The 23,507-nt window shown below is 34.8% G+C and overlaps 1 protein-coding gene across 5 annotated transcripts in view; it reads right to left on the reverse strand.

Moving 5' to 3' along the window:
• The window catches only part of LOC138701339 (protein qui-1), a 1,858,863-nt gene that overhangs the window by 1,263,265 nt on the left and 572,091 nt on the right, over window positions 1-23,507 (reverse strand). For 3 of the 5 annotated variants that reach the window (XM_069828123.1, XM_069828119.1, XM_069828121.1), the window contains one exon: window positions 6,635-6,660. The exons of the other annotated variants lie outside the window; for them this stretch is intronic. The gene's annotated coding sequence lies outside the window, so the exon portion shown is untranslated. The remainder of the gene's footprint in view (window positions 1-6,634; window positions 6,661-23,507) is intronic. 5 annotated transcript variants of the gene reach the window in all.

Genomic DNA, 23,507 nt, shown 5'->3' on the forward strand with positions numbered 1-23,507 from the left:
AGTTTCAAAGAATTCTAGACTTCAGTTGCATAAAACAGTTTGCTCACTATCTACAAAACTGCATCGAAGAATTCATAATACGGTCCTAGAATACGTAAAGATACTTATTGCATGAATTATCTATTTTTAGCCTTCATTGATCTGTAACAACAATGTAATTTAATTTCGTGTTAAAATTTCCAAGGCCTCGTGAATGTCATGTTGAATACAACAGACAATAATAAAAAAAACCAATTGACTGTAGAATATTTTGTATTTTAATATTATGCATGAAGATTTTATCTATTTATTTTTATTTTTTATAATTTTAATTAATTTAACTTAAATTTGCACAATTTTAATGTAGCCTATGTTCTTCTCCTGGTTATGAAGGTTAAATGTGCGAACTTTGGCACATATCGGTCAGAAGCGTGTAGATTTGTATAGGGAACATACACACCCACATACATACATACCCACATTCAATTTTATATATTAAGATAAATCTGTTTCCCTAGTATTTGGAGTACCTGTGGACCTAGAATAGGCTTTGACAAAGTGGTTTCGAGTAAATTGATGAGGATTCTAAAGAAAATTGGTGTGGATTGGAAAGAGAAAAGACTGTTCAGTAATCCGTATATGAAACAACGAGTCAAAGTCTGAATAGGAGAAGAAATGTCAGAAGGAAGCGAAATTGGGAGAGGAGTACGTCAAGGATGCCCTTTACCACCTACTCTGTTCAACATCTACTTGGAGGATTTAGTGAAGAACTGTTTTCAGACCATGGGAGGAGTGACAGTAGGAGGAAGAAGAATACAGTGCATGATTTGCTGATTATATGGCGTTGTTAGCGGAAGAGGAAATGATGCTAAAGAATATGCTACTGGAGCTAAATGACAGCTGTGAGCAATATGGGATGAAGATAAATGCAAATAAGACGAAGAGCATGGTCACAGGAAGAAAATATATAAGATAGACTTGCGAATTCTAAATGAGGCAGTAGAGCAAGTGGACAGCTTCAAATACTTGAGGTGTACTATAAGCAGTAACATGAGCTGCAGCCAGGAAGTCAAAAGGAGGATAGAAATTGCAAAGGAAGCTTTTAATAGAAAAAAGAGAATTTTCTACGGATCTCTGGAAAAGGAAATAAGGAAGAGACTAGTGAAGTGCTTTGTATGGAGTGTGGCATTGTCTGGGGAAGAAACATGGACATTATGGAGAAGCGAATAGAAACATTTGAAATGTGGATATTGAGAAGGATGGAACGTGTGAAGTGGACAGGCAGAATAAGAAATGAAGCTGTGCTGGAAAGAGTGAGTGAAGAAATAATGATACTGAAACTTATCAGGAAGAGGAAAAGGAATTGGTTGGGTCACTGAGGAGAAACTGTCTACTGAAGAATGCACTGGAAGGAATGATGAACGAGAGAAGAGTTCGGGATAGAAGAAGATATCAAATCATAGATGACGTTAAGATACATGGATCATATGAGGAAACGAAAAGAAAGGCAGAAAATAGGAAAGATTGGAGAAAGCTGGGTTTACAGTGAAAGACCTGCCCTTGGGCAGAACACTAGATGAAATGAATGAGTGCTTCATAAGCGGCAGACCTGTTCACATTATATTTTAGCAGTGAGAATTACATACTTTTTTTCAATTTAGAACTTAAAAATCTATTTTAGTAATGCTATAGAAAGTACAAACCTGTTTGAACACACTCTAGAGCAGGTAGGTCTGTCCTAGTCATTCTTTAGAAGCTATTTATAATATAAACGAAAGTGTTCTGATTTCAAATGAGGTTGCTGATAAAAAGCTATATCATAATATATTAAAATGATTTATAATTGCATAGCACATACTTTAGAACACTTAGACATTTTCCCATCACATTTATGGAATGAAAATATAATGAATTACGCTTCGTTATGGCTCTATTTTTCTTTTTTCTTTATCCTTTCAGGGTCTTATAAGTCAGTGTCCGTAAAGGAGAGATAGACTAATTCTTTTCGATCATACACGAAACATGGACAATGAAGGGACTTCCAAGGTGAGGAATCAACTCGAAGCAAGTCACCGGCGTAGTTCAGTCGGCTAAGGCACTTGCCTGCCGATTCGGAGTTTTGCTCGGGTGCGGGCTCGATTCCCGCGTGGGTTGATTACCTGGTTGGGTTTTTTCCAGGCTTCCCCCTACCGTAAGGCAAATGTCAAGTAATCTGTGGCAAATCTTCGGCCTCATCTCGCCAAATATCAACTCGCTATCACACCAATTCCACCGACGCTAAATAATAATAATTATTATTATTATTATTATTATAATTATTTATTTATTTATTTCAAATATTAATGTGCAAAACAACAGCACAAGACCAATTACAGTTTAGCACAAAATAAAAAACAAAACAAAACAGAACAAATGATTATGAGAATGAATGACAGAAAATGGCGGTGAGATCAAATATAATCAATATAATGGTCAACATTAACCATTCACCAAATGCAACAAAATAAATGGCAATATCTAACAAATAATAAAAGATATTAAATAACAAGTAAAGAATATCATGCATAAGTAAAATCAAATCAGATCTTGCAAATTGGTACTTTTAATACATCTGGCTATTGGAGAAAGGGATTTAAATAATTTAGTGAAGAAAATTCTTTGACCACGAAAACCTTTCACGGGAATTCTAAGGTAGGTGTTATGTATAAAAGAATCACAATCAATTACACCATTAATAGCATTATTAAAGAAAGTGTAATCAATATCCTGACGTCTCGAATACAGACTGGTACAGTTAAAATATTTACTAGACAGTTCATAATTTAAAGAAGAGGAGTTGGGACGAATCTGAACGCACAAAGAGAAATGAATTTTCTTTGGATATTTTTTAGTTTAGCTGAATCAGTAGACGTAATAGAGTTCCACGCAACAGATGCATATTCTAATTTAGACCTTACTAAAGCATAATATAATGTAAGTAGTGTATCAGGAGAGGAAAAAGAATAATAATAATAATAATAATAATAATAATAATAATAAAAATAATAATAATAATAATATATTTAACCTGGCAGAGTTAAGGCCATACGGCCTTCTCTAACACTCAACCAGGAGTAAAAACTGCGTTACAAAAACACTACAAATTTACAAAGTACACTACAATTTTACACACAAAACTGAATAAGATAATAATAATAAAATGTAAACGACAAGTAAGAAGAGATCAGACATAATATATAACATACAGAAAGAAAGAAAAAAGCATAATAAAAAATGTGAACAGCAGGTTAAAATAAATGAGGCATACAAAGTATAAAAAATAAGACAATTATTGATAATAATAATAATAATAAGAAGAAGAAGAAGAACAGTAATAATAATAATAATAATAATAATAGTAATAAAATAGTGCAGTACAAAGGATACAATGAATCCAATATTTTTAAGTACCCATAGTAAGGAAAATTATGACCTCGTAGTTGATATAGCGTTGTTAAATAACGAAGTAAAGAAACTCGACGCAGGGACCACCTCCTAAAGACAACACGAACACATACATAGACAACGGACAGGACATTCGACGTCGATGTAAAGTAAATTCCAGACCGCCATTCACATTTACAAGTGTAAAAAATCGCAAAAAGTCACACTCAGATTGAATGGCCTCGGGATTTGAACCCGGATCTTTCAAATGTAAGTCAGAAATGACAGCACCTCGGCCACCCTTTTCGGTTTTTATTTATTCCACTTATATTATAAGGCATGGTGAAATGTATATAGAAACGACCTAGATTAATGAGAAATAAGTGTGCCATTTTGCATGCAACGCTAGCTTTGAAATTTCTTTAAAAATAAACAAGGCTATTGTTTTTTGAAATAAGGTTGCTTTCAGATAACTGCGTTTCCGATTAGAGACGGTCGAGAGAAAGAAGATTTTTTTTTTTAGAAAACTGCTGTTAAAAATTCTCTCTCGGCGAATATGGATCCAGGAAAGGGTGTGAAAAGCTAATATTTGCGTACAGTTTGGGTAGGCGTGCCACTGTGAGTCGTTATTTGTTTAATGATTGTTCCGTTCACTGAACACGTCAGCTCCGGAATACGAAACAGGAACGATCACACGCGCCGAAGCCCCGGAGCGCCGTGCCAGGTCGGCAATACACCGTGCATCCGAGCGTCGCGAGGTTGCATGCTCCGCTCCGATGAAATAAAGAACTGCAGGACGCCCACGGCATTGCGTGCTCTATCTGCGAAGTCTGCCGGGATCACACACTGGAAACTCGGAAGCGAAATTAAAAGGGAGGCCATATGACTGCAACACATCACTCTTCGTGCTTTGTGTTCCTTACGCTCCAGACAATTCCTTATGCATCACACAACGCTTCCTCAGAGTTTATTTTGTTAGCATGCGACACGTAACAAATGTTCCACTTGACGATAGCGTCTACGTCGTGCCATGCGACTTGGAGAATAGGAAGGGAGATTGCCTGTTTTCAAATGTACTCCATAATCGTAATTAAAAACAAGAGAAACTTCAAAGAGTACAATCTTAGATGAAACTTTTAATAAAAATACTGGTCAACACAATTAAACATATTTTTTGTTAAAGATAGAGAATGGGTGATATTATAGCATTTATGCTCGACTATGCCGAAATGTAGTAATTATATACCTGGTATCAGCCCTTTAATGAACCTCATTAAAGTACACCTATTCATTAAAGTTCAGGTTTCCCACCAATCACAAAGAACCATTGTAGCAATATGAAAGCGCAAGTATCGATTATTCTCGGATATGCAATCGAAAGACAACTAGCGAAACGTCACAGAGGCTGGAAATCCAATACTGTCGCAGAAGGTTATGTTCAGTTACTATAATAATTAGCGTTAATTGCAAATAATATTCAAATAAATTCAAATTGTCATCTCATTTTTCAATGTCTAAATAAATTTCAAGGTTATATCAAGATTACTCTCTATCAAGGTCAATGACATATTTGTTCCTCGGAAAATATTAATACTTTCGCGTCTGCGCACATGTCACAATTTACGAGATATTGCACAAGGTCACTTCCGCTCCCCAGTCAGATAAGAATAATATGAATACTTACTAATAATTTCAAGTTAGAAATATGGTCGAGCATAAAAAATCGTATAAAATTTGCCTATAATGGTAATTAAGACGCTCGTATGAAAATTATGAAACTTGCTTGCGCTCGTTTCATAAACATACTCGCGTCTTAATTACTACCATTATAGGCTCGTTGCATAATGTACTATTTTCGTCCTGATTTCAAATATGTTTTCAAAATGGTTCATTTTACCTAAAATCTTATTTATTTATCTAAAATGTGTGTGAAATAGATTTTAGGCTATAATTGGCTTGGAAAACATATCTTTTGAGTGTCCAGAGTAGTCTGCCAGAATATTTGGACTTCATTTTTCCTGGTAGTGTCTTTCCATTTCAAAAAAAAAAATCTTGGTGAAAACGCTCCCCATGTTCGTCGCTCACTACCAGAAGGTTTTTAGGAAAGAAAAATAGATGGGAATCCAAGAAGGTATTTCGAGAGACATATTACACCACATCACGTTATAGATCTTAATCAGCTTGCTGACAAGTTCTCTGTAATCTTCTGATCTGTGGTTCCTATATAGTAACAGTCTGTTGAATTATTCTCAGGTTCTCGGCATTCATTGGAACTGGAAAAAGCACATGACGGGATCCCTTTAGCCAACCAGTTAATATAATTACAAGATTTCAGGGGCCCAATTCCATTCTCATCTATTTTGCAATCAAAATAACACTCATAAGCTCTTTTAACTAGTGCAGTAAAATTCGCTTGTATGCTTTCGGAGTTAATTAACCACAAACGTAACAATTGTTTATGTGATTTTCACAATATTTTGAGGTATGTTTCACTTTATAAGATATTTTCGCCATGCTTAAAATTAGGACAAAGGAAACACAGGTTGAATGTAAGTTCCAATTCAACTGAGAATTAATACCAACTCTCACGGTATTATGAAGAATAAAATTTATTTTTATGAATTATGACTTCACAGGCAAGAATGATCTAAAGTTATGGGTCAATTGTTAAGCAATAAAATGATATATTTAAATATTTTCTTTCCATTGACTTATTCAGGACTGAATATAGCAATAAGAATAAATGAATTTTTCTAAAATTACAAAAATATTGTGGGTGGTTGAAAGATTCTGACTTCATTTTTTAAATCAGCAGATGAAATTAAATAATAAACAGCAGAAAGTGTACATTTAACAAAATCAGTGTAATTTTAGGTTATAAAATGACATGGACTCCACATATTGATTCTGTATATCAAACTGTCACGAGTTATACAGGATTAGTAAAAAGTTTCGCACCATTTAAATAACTTTTGAAGTATGTGGTTCAGTAATATGAAACTCGATATGTGAGATAGCCGTACACTAAGAACTCAATAATGGTATTACCTAGTTTTTTCTACTTCCGAATAACCGAAGGTAGTTCCAACACTCTTATTTCAAATGGAATACGCAATATATTTTTAAATTTTCGAATAATGCTCATTAACAGATCTACGATCAAATATGCGTGTCCTCTTCTTCCGAGTATTATAGGACTATTTATACTCGTATAAGACTGCAAAATACTCACCTTTAGAAGTGATTAGTTGAAAACATCTGAAACAAGAGAGAAACATATGATAAATAATATCACTACAATTAGTATGTAGGCCTACAAATATATGTAGAAGAAATGAGTCTCGCTTTCAACTTAGAATGTAAGTGGAGATTATTATCAATAATTAATAATTATTAATATTGTATATGTACGCAGGCTATATTTTTTTCGGGCCACGTTTGTCTAGCAGAATACCTATACCGAATGGGATCCATTCTGTACACTCTGCAACTCACAAGAGGAGATGAACAGAAAAAATATTGCACGCTGCATAATTATTAGGTCATTCAGTGAATGCGACAGATACTGTGAAGGAATAGATTGTATAGATTAATGGCGAACTTGCAAAAAAAATTAATTTTATTACATATTACATTGCAACATATACTGTGCTTGTATTATGACATGCGCTACAATGTAGCCTACAATATCTCATTTAAATCACACATGAAATCAACAACATCAACCTTGTTTAACACTTGTATTTACTCAACATTTTTAGGAAAGCGTGTTCCAACTTTAGTTTTACGTGTTAAATCAATAGTGCACATTTTTACCGGTTCTGACCGGAAATTTCTCACTAAAGGGCGGGGCTTAAATATACTGTACAACATGGATGCTCCAGCTTCATTTCCTTGTTTACCATGTCTTTTTTGCAATCTGTAAATTCAGGAGATTAGATTATAATAAATTATGTATATTGATATTTTCTATGCCTTTATGACTAAGTACATTCATTTGTGTCAATGATACATTTACATTTTTATATAAATATACGAGTATGTCTTAAGTAAGGAATTTTCTATTTCAGATATTTCTGTATGATTAACATATATTGACTCTCATGATCGATTAATTTTACGTTTTCTAATCTAACCGAAACGTTCGATGTGCAATTATTGAGGAGCATTTTCACAAAACTCGTTATCTAGAAAAAAAAAAACATTTTTTTTCAGGAAGAAGGTTTTTTTTTTAAATACACGAATATATCGCGATGAAACTTTTTATATATATAAAATTGTAAAAAATAATTTCATGAATTTTCACAAGACTCATCTACAGAATTTTTTTTTTAAATAATAAACATACAGTATACTGCAAAGGAATTCATTTTTATTTATTTAATTACTGTATATTGGTGCCTTAAATTGGGATGGAACATTATTTTTATCATATAATATAATTTAAAAATTAATCAATTTCAAGAATTTTCACAAAAATAGTATCTTTCTATTCTTAACATAAGCTGCTAATATACAGGGTGTAACTAAAATGTATTTGCAAACTTCAAGAGTATCTTCCTCATATGGAGGGTGAAAAAAGTTGCATGATCATTGGTCCGTAAATGCTTTATTTTCTTCTTACAGCCCCTTTTCTGCAACTCTTCTTACATTGAATGACGCGGCACATTATGACATAAAATTATCATACCACATAGAAATGAATCTGAAGGAACAAAAAATTATCGTTAACGTGTATTGAGAAATGAGAGTATATGTTTCAATCACAGTCATTTCATTTCATTTATTATATTCCATAGATCTTACATTAGTAGTGAAGCTTTAAGATTTGAAACAAGTCAAAATTTTACAAGATTACAATTACAATTACAATTTTTTACACTTTTTACAATATTTTACAATTTTGAAATGTTCTACAATTTTTTGCAATTTTCTACCATTTCTTACAATATTTTGGCGAGATGTAGTGAGATGAGGTGACAGTAAAACTGTCCAAAGCGAGAACATTGGGATTTCAATTCCGGCAAAACTAACAATGTTAAAGTTACTGAGAGATATCATACAGTGTTCAGAAAGATCACAAAACGAAACAGAACAGTGTGTCTCATATGTAGTTAACAATGGAAGAAAACAAAAGCGCTCCAAAACTTAACCAGTGTGACCACAAGATAAAAACATTTACTCAATACCTATTATTAATAAAATCATCTCGCCTTCTCTTGTAGATAATAATAATAATAATCCGTGGCGCTACAGCCCGTGGAGGGCCTACACCGACCTGCCGGCTGCTGGCCTCAAGCCCACATGTCGAAGCAGAGGTGGACGATCATCCAACCAGAATGGAGATATCGTGTGGTTAGCACAATGATCCTCCCAGCCGTTATAGCTGGCATTCGCAAACGGATTTCGCTACCTATCGTAGCTCCCCAAGTGCATCACGATGCTGGGTGGGCACCGGTCCCATACACTGGCCGAAATTTCATGAGAAAATTTCTTCCCCCATGAGGACTCGAAACAGCGCGCATTCCGTAACACGAGTCCTAGGCAGGATGCCTTAGACCGCGACGCCACGGCGCGGGACTTCTCTTGTACATAAGTATGCTAAAACCAGTCATTCTGTAGATACCAAGGTGGGCTATGTAAAAACTGTAATATTTCACTTTCAATATACTACTGCAAGCTTAACTTATTTCTGATAGCCCTATTCGGTTCTCCTGATCCAAAGCCTTATTATGGATAAATAAACATGTCAAAATCGAAAATTTTGTAGTTAACGAGTTTGGTGAAAACGCCCTTCAATTATTGTGTTCTGAGGATAAAAGAAAGGAGAGAAAATTAGAGGGTAAAGTGAAAAAGAGAGAAATATGAGGCTGGTAATGAGAAAGAGAGGAAAAATAGTGGTAATAAAGAAGAGAGAAAATAAAAGTTGTAAAGGGAAGGAGAGGAAATAATAGAGGAAAAGAGAAAAGAGAGGAAAAATGAGACTGGTAACGAGAAAGAGAGAAAACAATAGTGGTATCACAGTGTATAATCTTTTCGCTGTAAGAAAAACCCTAATATAAACAATAGCACGTGACTGAAGTGAGGCTTCATTGGCCGCTGTTTGGCGCCATAGATTCTCAGTACATGTTCCCGCCTACTGTTGTACATTCTGTTTCATGTTAAACATTTCCCGTTACTCGTCAAGTAGGCCTAACCTCACTTCTATGCATTCGTTTGCTTAGGAAACATTTACTTTGTAACTACTGTAGTTAAAACTCACTTAACTTATTATATACATTTATGACTATGTGTTTTTCTCCGCTTTTGAGAGGGTTTCCACTCTTATGTTTAATAACCAAACACACCGAGGAAGCAGAAGCCATACTTCAGTACCACGTGCTTACGTGAACAACTACGAGCTCTAGTGACGCCAGCTTGTTACAAGAACAGACTACCTCGGTATTACTGTTGGTATTCATCCGCGTTCATATTACATAACAAAATATAAAAGTAGATTTTCTTTTACATAGCGTTTTATAAATGAGTGAAGTTATATGTTTCATCGTATTTAACAACTAGAATTCAATTTTTTATTTTCAAATAATACAAGACTATGATTTCCAAATATGGACTATATTTTCCTGCGTCGTGTGAGTGTTTCGACTGTGAGCCAATCACGGGTATGACAGCAACGTGCTTGTGTTTACATTTGGATTTTTCTTACAGCGAAAACAGTATAGATATACAGTCACAAAGTTTGAGTTGTGAGGGTGCTAGGAACAATAGCTGTGGCGGTACTATTTCGCATTGTCTGTAATGAGCCGATATTAGCGATCCTAGTGGTTGGCAACTATATATGGATGCATATTTACTACGTACTGAGCTTCGTGACTATATACTAGACTGTGGTAGTATTGAGGAAGAGAGAAAATACAAGTGGTAAAGGGAAGGAGAGAAAATTAGACTGTGAAGAGAAAAAAGAGATAAAAATGAGACTGGTAATGAGGCAGAGAGATAACAATTGCAAAGAGAAAGAAAATAAGAACGGTAAAGAAAAAAACATAGAGAAAGAGAATGAGAATAGTAAAGAGAGGAACAGAGAACCATTCATGTCTGAGAAAGTAATTCGCAAACTAAATATCCGAAATTTACTTTTTATTTCCTTTTATATAGTCGTAGGAATTTTGTAGATGTTAAATTATTTTTCCAATAGTCTGTGCTTTTGAACGCATTTTTCCACATCATTCCACAAGCTTCTCTATGCCATAAAACTGTTTTTGTTTGAAAGAAGACATCGCTCGTGAACCTCTCGTTTTAGTTGTTTTTTTTTTTTCGCGTATCGTGAACCCTTAGAGGCTTCACAGAATGGGTGACAGTCCTAGCAGACAACGACAGTTCTACAGCCAAGGAAGGATGGTAGAATAGGTCGATGGTCGTCTGGTGAAAGGATTCACCTTGTCAGCAGTTGTATTGTTACGATGTTTCTATTTTACACTTGAAGAGTTTTAAATCATTGGGATTGGAATAATTGTTATTCGACTTTTTAGCAGAACTAGGCGTGAAATAAATTTTAACATTCTGGAAAATAGTATTATAATTACCTCATCGATTTCAGTTATTCGGGCGGAAATATTTCTATTCTCAAAGAACGCCTTGCCATAGTGCCATCATTGGTGTTTCCAGTCCCTTATTTTGGTTTATTTATCACGAAGCTCAATTCGTCTTTCGATTTCTTTTGCAAATATATTTTTATATTTTCTCTACAATATGTTTACTTCCTTTCAAACTCTCAATTTTTTCGGTGGCAGTTTGCATACTAATAAGGAGAGGACACGATCTGTATATCACCGAATTAAATAATATTGTGTGAGATGAAAGTAAAAGACGTACTGTTTAAAGTCATACCTGGAATGGGTGGCCAATGATCCCTTGTTTTGAAAATATTGGCTATTGTTTGTGACATACTTCCGTTAGGTCCCTAATAGGGAAGCATTGGATTGTGTAACAGCGTAGCACATATGGTTGGATGCTGAGTTGTTATCTAGGCAACATGAGTTCGAATCGTAACTGGTCCTATATATTTTTTTTCTTTTAATAATGATTAATTTTGTGATCACAGCAATCTATGTACATATATCATACTTCTCATATAGTGATCGCTTCATCATGTTATAAACAAATTACTAATTAACTAACATTGTATTGTAAACAGTGAAATATTGCTCATGTAGGCAGGTAAGATGTGTCACTGGTGTCTGTTCTGTTTCTGTAGTAGCTATTCCACTTCATTTTGTACATGATTCATTATGATAAATGTCATAAGAACACACAAAACATACATATATCCTGCACCATGCACAGCAAATGAAAGAAAATTGTCCACAGTCACACACATTTCTCCGCACTTCTGCTACTAAACAAACGTCCTTCACATTCACAAACACTTCTCGCTCGTTTATTAATTTTGATGCATACCACGCATATTTCAACATGGCTTTGAATATAGGAGCTGACAACTGAAAGTGAATTAAGAAGTAAATTTTGAGGGCATCCTCCATTGAAGTAATTTGTCGTCCAGTTTGTAAAAGTAAAGAGCGATTTTGCAAATATTTGATAAAAATCTTCACCTGTCTAAAAAAATAAACATCACATAGTTGGCATAATCCAGTAGATTTGGGTGAAATCACTTTAAGGCTGCACGTTACTTCATTTTCTTCATTTGTAAATATTTCACCATACAAAAAAGGATTCACCTGCCCTCCAGAATTAGAAGAAATGGCTGCTCTTTCACATATGTCTTTATTACTTTCTCCAAAATTGCTTATAGAGTTGAGATGTCAGCATTCCTGATGAACGTGTTACACATATATTTCCGAACTTAGAAGTGAGTTCATCTACTTGACGTTGCACTCTTGGGCCAAATTGTCCTTTTGGTGGTGGTAGTAGTAGTAGTAGTAGTAGTAGTAGTAGTAGTAGTAGTAGTAGTAGTAGTAGTAGTAGTAGTAGTAATAATAATAACAATAATAATCTTTAAAAAATGAGAAGGCATTAGGATTCGAAATCGGGTTGTCTGGATGACAACTCAGCATCCAACTATATGAGTTACGTCGTTATACAGTGTAATGCTTCCCTATTAGGCACCTAACGGGAGCATGTCACAAACAATAGCCAATATTTCCAAAACGAGGGGTCATTGGCCACCCATACCAGGTAAGACTTTAAACAGTACGTCTTGTACTTTCATCTCACACAATCTTATTTAATTCGGTGATATACAGAGCGTGTCCTCTCCTTGTAAGTGAAGCAGACACTCCACAAATCTGATCCACTCGTGTAAATGGAAAGGCCAAATATCAGGTTCTCTTCCTTAACCGGCCTAGATATACACTTTTCTAAATGATTAGATGTTAGTCCGCAGAGATATCTTATTTACTCGAATCTAATACGCTATTGAATCTAATGCACATCTCAATATTTTAAGCCTCGAAATAAAAAACAACATGTTTACTGACGAATGTAATGCGCAGCTGCAAAGCTGCTGTGAAATTTAATTTGACTATACCCGTCTACCTATCTACACGTGCCTTGATGTATCATGCGCTGCAGCCACCTCATTAGTTCTACCGGTACTTCTAATTCTGCCACTAGTCACAAGAAGCTTATTTTTCCTTCTTTGCTGTATGAATTTCAAAATCTCTACTTCAGGTACTTCTTTCTTGTCGCTTTAGACGCAAATATAACAATTTTGTATTGGTGCCATAAGCGAATTTTGCTCTCTGCTACACCGAATTATCTTGCAGCCTGCCTGTTTCCATAATTTCAGCATAAAGGATACCCTTTCGTTTGAAGCTTGCTTCATACGACAACCTTCGCTTTTTGTCTTCCTGATCCTGATCAAGTACAATTCTAAAGTCCTTATCGGTATTAACAACAATGCCTACAAAAAAAAGATTGAAGCGCACGAAGCGAGGAACATTGAGGAACGACGAAAATGGGGTAACCCTAACAGAGCCGAAGCATACGTAGAACTTAAGCAGAACTATAAGCAGTATTTTCGAGTTTGCTACGAATCTAGTGCGCCATCGATTATTATGCGCACCTCGATTATGGAGAGTAAATTAAGCTGAAAAAAGTGCGCATTAGATTCGAGTAAATACGGTATATGTAACATCGCTGTGTGTATGTAGTTTCGGTTACCGCATTGCATACTTTTCCATCTATCATGGCAAATAGTAAGTGGTGTTAAACATCACACTTACGGCCTTTAAATTCAATTACGGCCTTGGTTTTAGAGTTTTTATATTTTCTACATCACGACTGACAAGGAAACGACTTATGCATAACCTGTCCTCACATATTTTCTACGCTTGCACGCAACAATGACATTGCAATTACGTCAGAAAAATCTCTCCTATTTGTATGACTATTACATTTTACTACGTCATACTACTTTTGACCAACAAAACGGTACGAAAGGACATCTTTCAACCAACCATGACTGCTTATCGCACAATTTTATCGCTTCTCTAGCATTTGTTTCTGTTTATCATTACCCTAGCATTTGTTTCTTTGTTTGCCAACGTTTCAAACCGCAAATTTTTTTACGATACTATAAAACATGCTTTGCGATCGTAATTTGTTTCCCGCATAGATAGTCGACTGAAAATGGCGGCTCTGTTCAAACATATTGGTGAAGGTAACATTAGTGAACTGGAATTTTAATATATATTTTATTGTATTAGAGTACTTTCTTTCTTCTAATCGTTATATACTTTCTTCTAATAGTGTAATAGTCAATTAAATCCTCTTTCAAGACTCTGGAAAGCGAACACAACGTATTCTTATGGACAAGTATACAAGCCATAGACACAATCCCTTTTTAAGAGAGGAAAAACTTGACGACATAGGATGACTGCAAAATGAAAATTCACGTAGTTTTACTCAAACTTTTCAACGCAATAGACGCATGTTTAAGAAGAGAGGGTGAACGCTTCTATCGTCTGATGTAAGCCTAGACGCAGTCGTTAGGCTTTTTAACCACTCGACTATTACAGCTCTTACTCTCTCAACGAGGATGGACATATGGATTAAATCACAGAGTATGAGAGATATACTGGGACAGAGTCCCTATATATTAGGCCTAACTTTTTTTTTGCTTTCTTCATTTGTATTTTTATGTTCAATAATAATTCTTGTTGTTTAGTCACCTGTCCGAAAACAGGTCTAAACCTCACAATTGATACCAAGAATATACCACATATGAGGCAACTACACCAGGTAATAATGGGGTAGGTTGACCAATTCCTTTCCCTTTCCATTACATACATCGCCGACTAGCTACATACGAGTCAGACTTCAGATGCATACAAATAATTTAAGATCTTCCTGCAGAAAGGGGTTGGCTCCACTTTTTTGTGAAATTAATGTTTTGCTTTTACCATACGTTAAAAAATATGCCCAACATTTTAGTGCAAGTAAGGTATGATTCCGAGCATTTAGTCGTAAGTTATAGTGGAATTGGAACTCAGCTTCCGTTGCAAAAACGAGTCACTTCTTGAAGAAATATACAAACTGAAGCGTAAGTAATGTCATTAATTTCAGGGGGTTATTCTTTGAGATATTTCAAACAAAAATACTTCATAAAATTTTGCTCGTTTTTGCTTCCTTCTTGAGATGAAAATGGTTTTATGTGAAACATATCATAGCGTATTTTGGGAAAGCAATTCATTTAATTCCGAAACTGTTGAGTTAATTTAAAAGAGCACTGTATTATGACAATAAATTATTCAAATAATTTTACTTTTCTCCTTAAATGTGCAGAAATGTGAACCGAATAAATGCAACTTTTCGCTCTGCAAAGGAATTTTATAATGTTACATTTTATCAGATTTCTGCACATTTAAAAAGATAAAACAAAAATTATTTTCAATAATTCATTATCATAATATACTGCTCTCTTAAAATGACCCCGCCATATTGGAAATTAAGTCAATGGTACCTAGGATATACTCTCAAAAAAAGGAAAAAACTCAGTTAAAATTTAAAATTTTTTTAAATATTTATTTATTAAAAAATTTACTTATTTATTTACTGACTTATTTATCTATCTGTCTGTCTGTATGTCTGCCTACCTACCTGTTTATTTATTTCTTTATTTATGTGTTTATTTCTTCATCTATCTATCTATCTATCTATCTATCTGTCTGTCTGTCTGTCTGTCTGTCTATCCAACTATCTATCTATCTATCTATCTATCTATCTATCTATCTATCTATCTATCTATCTGTCTGTCTGTCTGTCTGTCTGTCTGTCTGTCTGTCTATCTATCTAACTGTCTATCTATCTGTCTGTCTGTCTGTGTGTCTGTCTATTTATTTATTTTGCAGTTTTCCACAACTTCGTAAAAGTAAAGGTATCTCGTTTTTGCAAGGAGTCCTTCAATTTCTCTTCCTCTGGCACATATGGTCAAGTGAGATGAACTGCCTGAAAATAGATGAAGGCCTACATATCAGGCAGAACCTTAATCAGAGGAAAGAATAATAATTATTGTAACGGATTTATTCCTAAATTTTTACTGATTCACACATATGTAAAACAAATTATACCAATCGACAAGGAAGATAATATTGGTAATATAAAATTATTCAACAATAAAAAGTAATAATAAAGCAAAAACAGGAAGTACGGGATTGTATAATCGCCCGAGAGCTAAGCCACTCCAATGTTCCTGTTGATGAAGTAGAGGCTGAAACTGACATGTACTCAAATAACGAAGAGCTCTATTTTAAAAAAGCCACTTAATTACCGACCGTTTACTCCTATAACCTATACATGCTGCAATACAATATTCAAATGCTAGAAATCGATATAGATTTTAATACAAATAACGCAATTCCCTTCCTCTCAGATCTGTCTTGCATAAATATTTCAATACTACAGTACAATTTTGTCGCAGACGAAAAACTTGAAAGCTGCTTGTACTTCGTGGTCCAAACTACGTCTTACTATATCGGAGAAAGGTTAAGTGTGGAGAAATGTGTAATCTTTAGCACAAATAAAGCTGAGAAAATTCACAGCACCCAGATAATATTAACAACATCCCAGACTTACATAATGTGTCACGTGACTCACCACATGTCCACCAGGTTTCACGTTTTAGAACACGACACATGTACAGAGCATTAACTAGCAGCGAAACCGGGCTGCATTACATTATCCTATTTCAGCCGTGGCGCAAATGTGACTCACGAGCACATTGTGGCTCGCAATGATAGCTGTGCATTTCTCTTCCTTTCTAACTCCCACAACCCCCACCCTCCCATTCACTGGAGGCAAACTCCGTTCCATATTTTGTATTTGTCTCTGATCTTCGAGTGGCGTATCGTTGCAACGTCTCTCTCGAATACATGTACACCTACAAAAACCAAATTTTCAAGTAGGATGGGAGGACGCATTTTTTTGCTGCCAATATGATGAGAATATGAAATGTATGATTTGTTCACAAGTATTACGAGGAAAACGGTTGCATAACATAAAACGGTATTATACTACATGTTACTGATGAAACATTAAAAGATTAAGGGTTGTTATTATTTTATTTTTATTATTAAAGGTAAACGTAAAAAAAGGTAAAGGTATCCCCGTAACATGCCATGAAGCACTTGGGGGGCATGGAGGTAGAGCCCCATGCTTTCCATGACCTCGGCACTAGAATGAGCTGGTGTGGTCGGCACCACGCTCTGACCGCCTTTAACCCCCGGGAAAGACCCGGTACTCAATTTTGTAGGAGGCTGAGTGAACCTCGGGGCCGTTCTGAAAGTTTGGCAACGAGAAAAAATCCTATTATTATTATTATTATTATTATTATTATTATTATTACTATTATTACTATTATTATTACTATTATCTCTGTACGTCGATCCTTTTTCAGTAGATGTAAGAATAATGCGGTTAGATCTTCAATTTAAACTCCCAGATTTACAATGTGATGTTAAATGAAAGCTACATGTAAAGACTTGACAAATATTGAACTTTTCAAATCTTTGCCGGAAAATAAATATCCGAAGCTTCGTTCTTTCGCTTTCTCTTTTGAAGCCATGTTCGCTACAACTTACGTTTGTGAAAAATTATTTTCAACAATGAATATAGTGAAAACCAAATTTAGATTACGAGTGACAGACAAATACCTTCGTGATTAACTACTTCTGGCAGTAAGTGACATCATTCCTGATTCTGAAACTCTGTCGCAGAAACATTCTGAAGACAGTTAATTTTAGGTTGTGATATGTGTCCTATGTTTCATTGTTCATTTCTTTCTTCGTTACACATACTAAACATTAGTTTGTAGCCTTGTACTGTATAATATTGTATTTAAGTGCTTGACGTAAGGAAAAAGAAAATTCGTTAATAAGTCAGACAGTTGCTTCACTTCCCCTTCGGGTGTCCGCCTCCCTCCATAGGTACTATGCACATTGCAGGTTACACAGTGGCTCGGCGCACGATGACATTTTCGCCACGGCTGCCCTATTTGTTACTCATGTAGCGCTCTTCCTTTTAAAGTTGAATGACGTTTATCTACGAGCCTAGACACAAGAAGCAAGTGACGCTGTTTTGGAACGAGGGTGAATGTCAATAACTTTGTTATTGTTAAAGATAGACTTGATACAAACCTGGATGTAAATTAACGAGCTTTCAATCTGCTATCAGCGATGGGGAAAAGGGGTGGAACGAACATATTCAACAACTTACTCACTCCACATCTAAAACAGCGAGGTCAGACTATTTCGTCGTTTCCGGGTTTGATTGTTTACAAGGCGAGTCCAAAGCTGTGCAGTGGCGTAATCCAGTAGAAACGCGATGTAATAGTTGTGTTGTTATACTCCTGACCTAAACTAATAGGACGCTGATAAATGTTAATAGAACGAAACAAGCGTTTAGATTTTAGTAATTAAAATGTATATACATAAATAGAACGAAAATAATAATTGTGTTACTTCATTCAGTAAACAGATCGAATGAGTAATGAACAGAGTAAATAGAATGCAAATACTTTTCTTGCAACAGATACACTGATAGCACGAATAATTAACAAATATCGGTATAATGTTACAAAAGAAACAACAACAACAACAATAATAATAATAACAATAACAATATATTGCCAGAACAAAGATACACATTGATTTTTTAATATAAAACTCTTTAGCACCCCCAAAAAGAGTAAGTTACATACTCGTGCTCAGGGAGCATTCCACATAATAATAATAATAATAATAATAATAATAATAATAATAATAATAATAATAATAATAATAATAATAATAATAATAATAATAATTCTTTATTTATACTGGCAGAGTTAAGGCCATAGGGCCTTCTCTTACACTCTACCAGGTCACAAAGTATTCAAGCAGTTAAAATTTAACAAAAAAGTTACAGAACAGAATAATAACATATTACAAAGAGAAATAATAATAGCATAATAAAATCGATACTAAACAACATTAAAATAATACCATAATAGAAAAAAAGCAAGTAAAATACATTGGAATATAGCAAAAGCAACTCATTTAGCACAAATGGTTAATATGGAAAAACGTAAGGAAGAATATATGAAAATGGAATGTAATAAAATAATAAAAAATAAAAAAACAAAAAATAAATAAAATTAAATAAAATTCACAATAAAAGGCTATGATAATAAATTTGTCAGCTGATAAAGGGAACAAAAAGGGGAAAGGAAGGAAAAGAAATATATAGCCTATAGTTTTACAAAACTATCGCAGAGAAAAAGGCTTATAACTGAAAGTAATCTGAGTTGAAAAAGTGCAATTTTAATTTATTTTTGAAACTAGACAATGTCCGACAGTCTCTGACATGTTGTGGTAGAGAGTTCCAGAGAAGAGCTGCAGAGACGGTGAAAGATGAAGAGTAGAAGGATGTTCTGTGATTGGGAATGGAGAGTGTGATATGGTGTTGAGAGCGAGTATCTATTTCGTGATATGAGGACAAATGTTGAAAACGAGAAGCTAAGTAGCTAGGGTTAGAGTTTTGAAGAATATTGAAGAGTAAAGTGAGAGAGTGAATACTTCTTCGCTCTTTGAGACGGATCCAGGACAGCATATTTAGTGAAGGTGTGATACGGTCAGATCTACGGACGTTTCAAATAAATCGAACACATGCATTATGAACACGCTGTAGTCTGTCTGTCAATTTCATGTTAAGGTCAGTGTAGAGAGTGTCACAGTAATCAAAATGAGGCATCAAGAGCGACTGCACTTAATTCTTCTTGAGAAGCAACGGAAGGAAATTTCGAATTCTTTTTAGTGCGTGAATTTTCATAAAAATTATTTTACATATGTGTGTGATTTGAGTATTCCAACTTAAGTTATTGTCCATATAAATTCCTAGGTTTTTTACTCTATCGCTGTAAGGGATAATAGTTTCATTCATTTTAACAGGAGATAAGTCTCCTGTGTTTAATTTACTTAAAAGCCGTTGATGTCCCATTATGATTGCCTGTGATTTCTCAGAGTTCAATGTCAGTCCAACATAGGCTAATGTTAAGACATTTCATTAAATAACAGAGTAAAAAGTAAAGAAGAAGAAAAGAAGAAGAAGAAGAAAACACCGATATCACAAGAATTGAATTTTAAATTTTCTCTGTTAACAGCAATTTTTTTATCGACTTTCTAAAATAAGGAGCATTAGCAAATTGTATGTTTAGGAATTTAGCTATTACCTTGTTATAAAGACTTGGGCCGAAATTGCTACTCCCTTCCGAGAACACCTACATATGTTTTGAGAAAAGATAACCAACATGAAGTAAGTTTGTTGCTAAACAAACTGAAGCTGGCTCGTTTTTGGTTTTTAATTAATGTTTACTTCTTCCAATTTCTTATTGCGGGATGACCCTATTTAAAAAGGACATAAATTAGCGTTTAATTTGTCAAACGACTACACAAAACCGTCACGATACTGTAATATCAGGTATACACTAGACACAAGACGCTAGACACCACAAAGTACGATCAATTATAGCCACTGCCCTTAAAGATGCCGATTACAACACCTTTGAAGAAGTACATGGTCTCTCCGTCACTGGTAATACACGGCGCATAGATATAATAGCTTTCAAGGAATCTACAAGATCTGGATTCATAATTGATCCCACTGTGCGTTTCGAAACGAATGAGGAACAGCCAGCAGAAGTGGATAAGGAAAAAAAGAATATCTACAATCCTACCATTCCATATTACCTCCAAAAGTAATCGGACTTCTGGTTGGAGCAAGAGGTACCACTACTCTCTTCATGAAAGATGTGTTTAAGAGGCTTGAAATACCTACATCTATTATTCCGATTGTATTTTTTTTTATTTTATTGGGTTATTTTACGACGCTGTATCAACATCTAGGTTATTTAGCGTCTGAATGAAATAAAGGTGATAATGCCGGTGAAATGAGTCCGGGGTCCAGCACCGAAAGTTACCCAGCATTTTCTCGTATTGGATTGAGGGAAAACCCCGGAAAAACCTCAACCAGGTAACTTGCCCCGACTGGGATTCGAACCCGGGCCACCTGGTTTCGCGGCCAGACGCGCTGACCATTACTCCACAGATGTGGACATTCCAATTGTAACTTTATCTGCATTAAAAGGGTCAATTGCTCTCCTGAAGCATCACCTATATTCGAAATGAAACCAAGTTAATTAGCATTCTTTGCTTTTTTGTAACACTTGCCTCTCTAAAACTAGGTATATTTCCACCAATCACAAAATGTATTTGTAACTATGTACTTGTAGGAGTTTCATTGTCAAAACAAAATTAATGATTCACTGAACTTGTAAACATTTATATGGTTAAGTACTCTTTGTCCCTTGTGGCAGCTCACGAATAGTGAGAAGATTTCTAAATTTCAATTTCAATGTCACCACGATATAAATACAAATTGAAATATTTATCTGCCAAATTCTTCTCACTATAATTCTGTTCATGGAGGGATTTAAAATGCCGGAACACACTAAACAAGGAGCAGAATACCTTCTTGTTGCACAACAAACACAATGCTTTGTTATTTAGAGAAACAGAAATGTACTTATATTCCCATTCGTCTCTGTAAATGTGTCATTTTACTTTGCTGCAGGACATGATTCCACCACTGATACTCGCAGACTTGTGACAGAGTGGTCGCGATTTGGACGGAGTAGTCTGCTAGCTAGCAATGGGAGGGTTTCAACTATGATTGAGGGGAAGGGGACACACTGTGTTACTTTTCCCCATCGCTGATCTATATAATGTATTTTATTCCAAACTTATAGATAGCAAGGAAGAACAAAACGCAGAAGTCGTTGCCATTATGAAAATACCTTTAGATCCATCTTAAACTAAAATCCTAAACATGGAATAACCACATCAGATTCCTGCATGAAGATTTTATCCACCAGACATACAGAGTAAACTGTAAGTAATGTAATTTAATCTGGTGGATGATTCTTTAAGTAAAAACAAGAATAATAGCCTACAATAATTGAATAGATAATATGTCCGTCAAATTACAACATAACATACATATTGCCACCCGTACAAATAATGAAATAAGTAATATAATGCTCAGTCAAATAAATAATAATGACACCTTCTCAAACGGAGGTATTGATATGCTTAATTGTAAAAACTGCCAAAAGAAGTAAATTGGTCAAACACGTAGGAATTTCATAACTAGGTTCAGCGAACATGTATCTGATTTTAACTACAATAGAAACAGGTCTAAATTCGCCATAGATTTAATTGAAGAAAATCATGAATTTCATAATATAAAATATACATTACAAATAGTTAAAACCTTAAACAATACCAACACACTAAGCATTGCTGAAGAATATTTTATCGCGAAGGGCTACAATCAATGAACCCAACTTTTAAACGGGAAAATTACTAATATAACAAACCCACTATACAATTTATATAAAACAAATTACCACATCAAAAGTTCCAATTCCCCCTACTAACATTACACTTTACCCCTCCACAAAACACATGTCGCATGTCTAGATAACGGATAACAAACTGTAAACGCAGAGCAACTGTCAGTTTCGTCGTAGCGCACAATAACACAGGGCTCCTCTTAACCTCCAATTCACGTAAGTTTTTATAATAATTCAAGCAACTACAATCTAACCATTTATATTTTAAAAATTTCTTTCTAATACAATATTAAATTCATTAGTCCATTTCTTATACAAATCTATTATTTTCAATTTTACAACCTGACTGATAATCGCACCGTGTGCTAACTTCTGCTTACTTACTTGCCTACTTACTTACTTACTTACAATGACTTTTAAGGAACCCGCAGGTTCATTGTCGCCCTCACATAAGCCCGCCATCGGTCCCAAACCTGTGCAAGATTAATCCACTCTCTACCATCACATCCCACCTCCCTCAAATACATTTTAATATTATTCTCTCGCCTACGTCTCGGTCCCCCCAAAACGTCTTTTTTCTCTGGTCTCCCAACTAACACTCCATATGCATTTCTGGATTCGCCCATACGTGCTACATGCCCTGCACATCTCAAAAGTCTGGATTTAATGTTCCTAATTATGTCAGGTGAAGAATACAATGCGTGCAGTTCTGCGTTGTGTAACTTCCTCCATTCTCCGGTAACTTCATCCCTCTTAGCCCCCAAACTTCTAACTTCTGCAGTAAGATTATATACATGTATATTTTTTTTAATCATGTAATTTTTATTTCATCATTCAGCATTCATTTTATATGTCCATGTCATATACAATCTAGTTTTAAATATTTTAATATATAATTAAGATGTATCTTGGCGCGTTAAGTACACCTCTTCATAGAATATCTCGTTATTCATCATCTTTTACAGTATCCACCTCGCGACAATGGAATTCCCTGTCACATAGTATTAGGGACTGCAAGACAATAAACACTTTCAAACAGCTTAAAAGATAACCTTGTTAGCATTTCACTCCAATCATACTGAGTTAAACAATCACTGTCTACATTGTTACTCCTTCCTTTAGACATGCATCCTGATAGTGCTGTATTTTCAAAATTGTCTCATAATAATCTCTTTCTATTATCTAACATTATTTGAAATAT

The sequence above is a fragment of the Periplaneta americana genome, chromosome 6, assembly GCF_040183065.1.
Source record: "Periplaneta americana isolate PAMFEO1 chromosome 6, P.americana_PAMFEO1_priV1, whole genome shotgun sequence".
NCBI lineage: Eukaryota > Metazoa > Arthropoda > Insecta > Blattodea > Blattidae > Periplaneta > Periplaneta americana.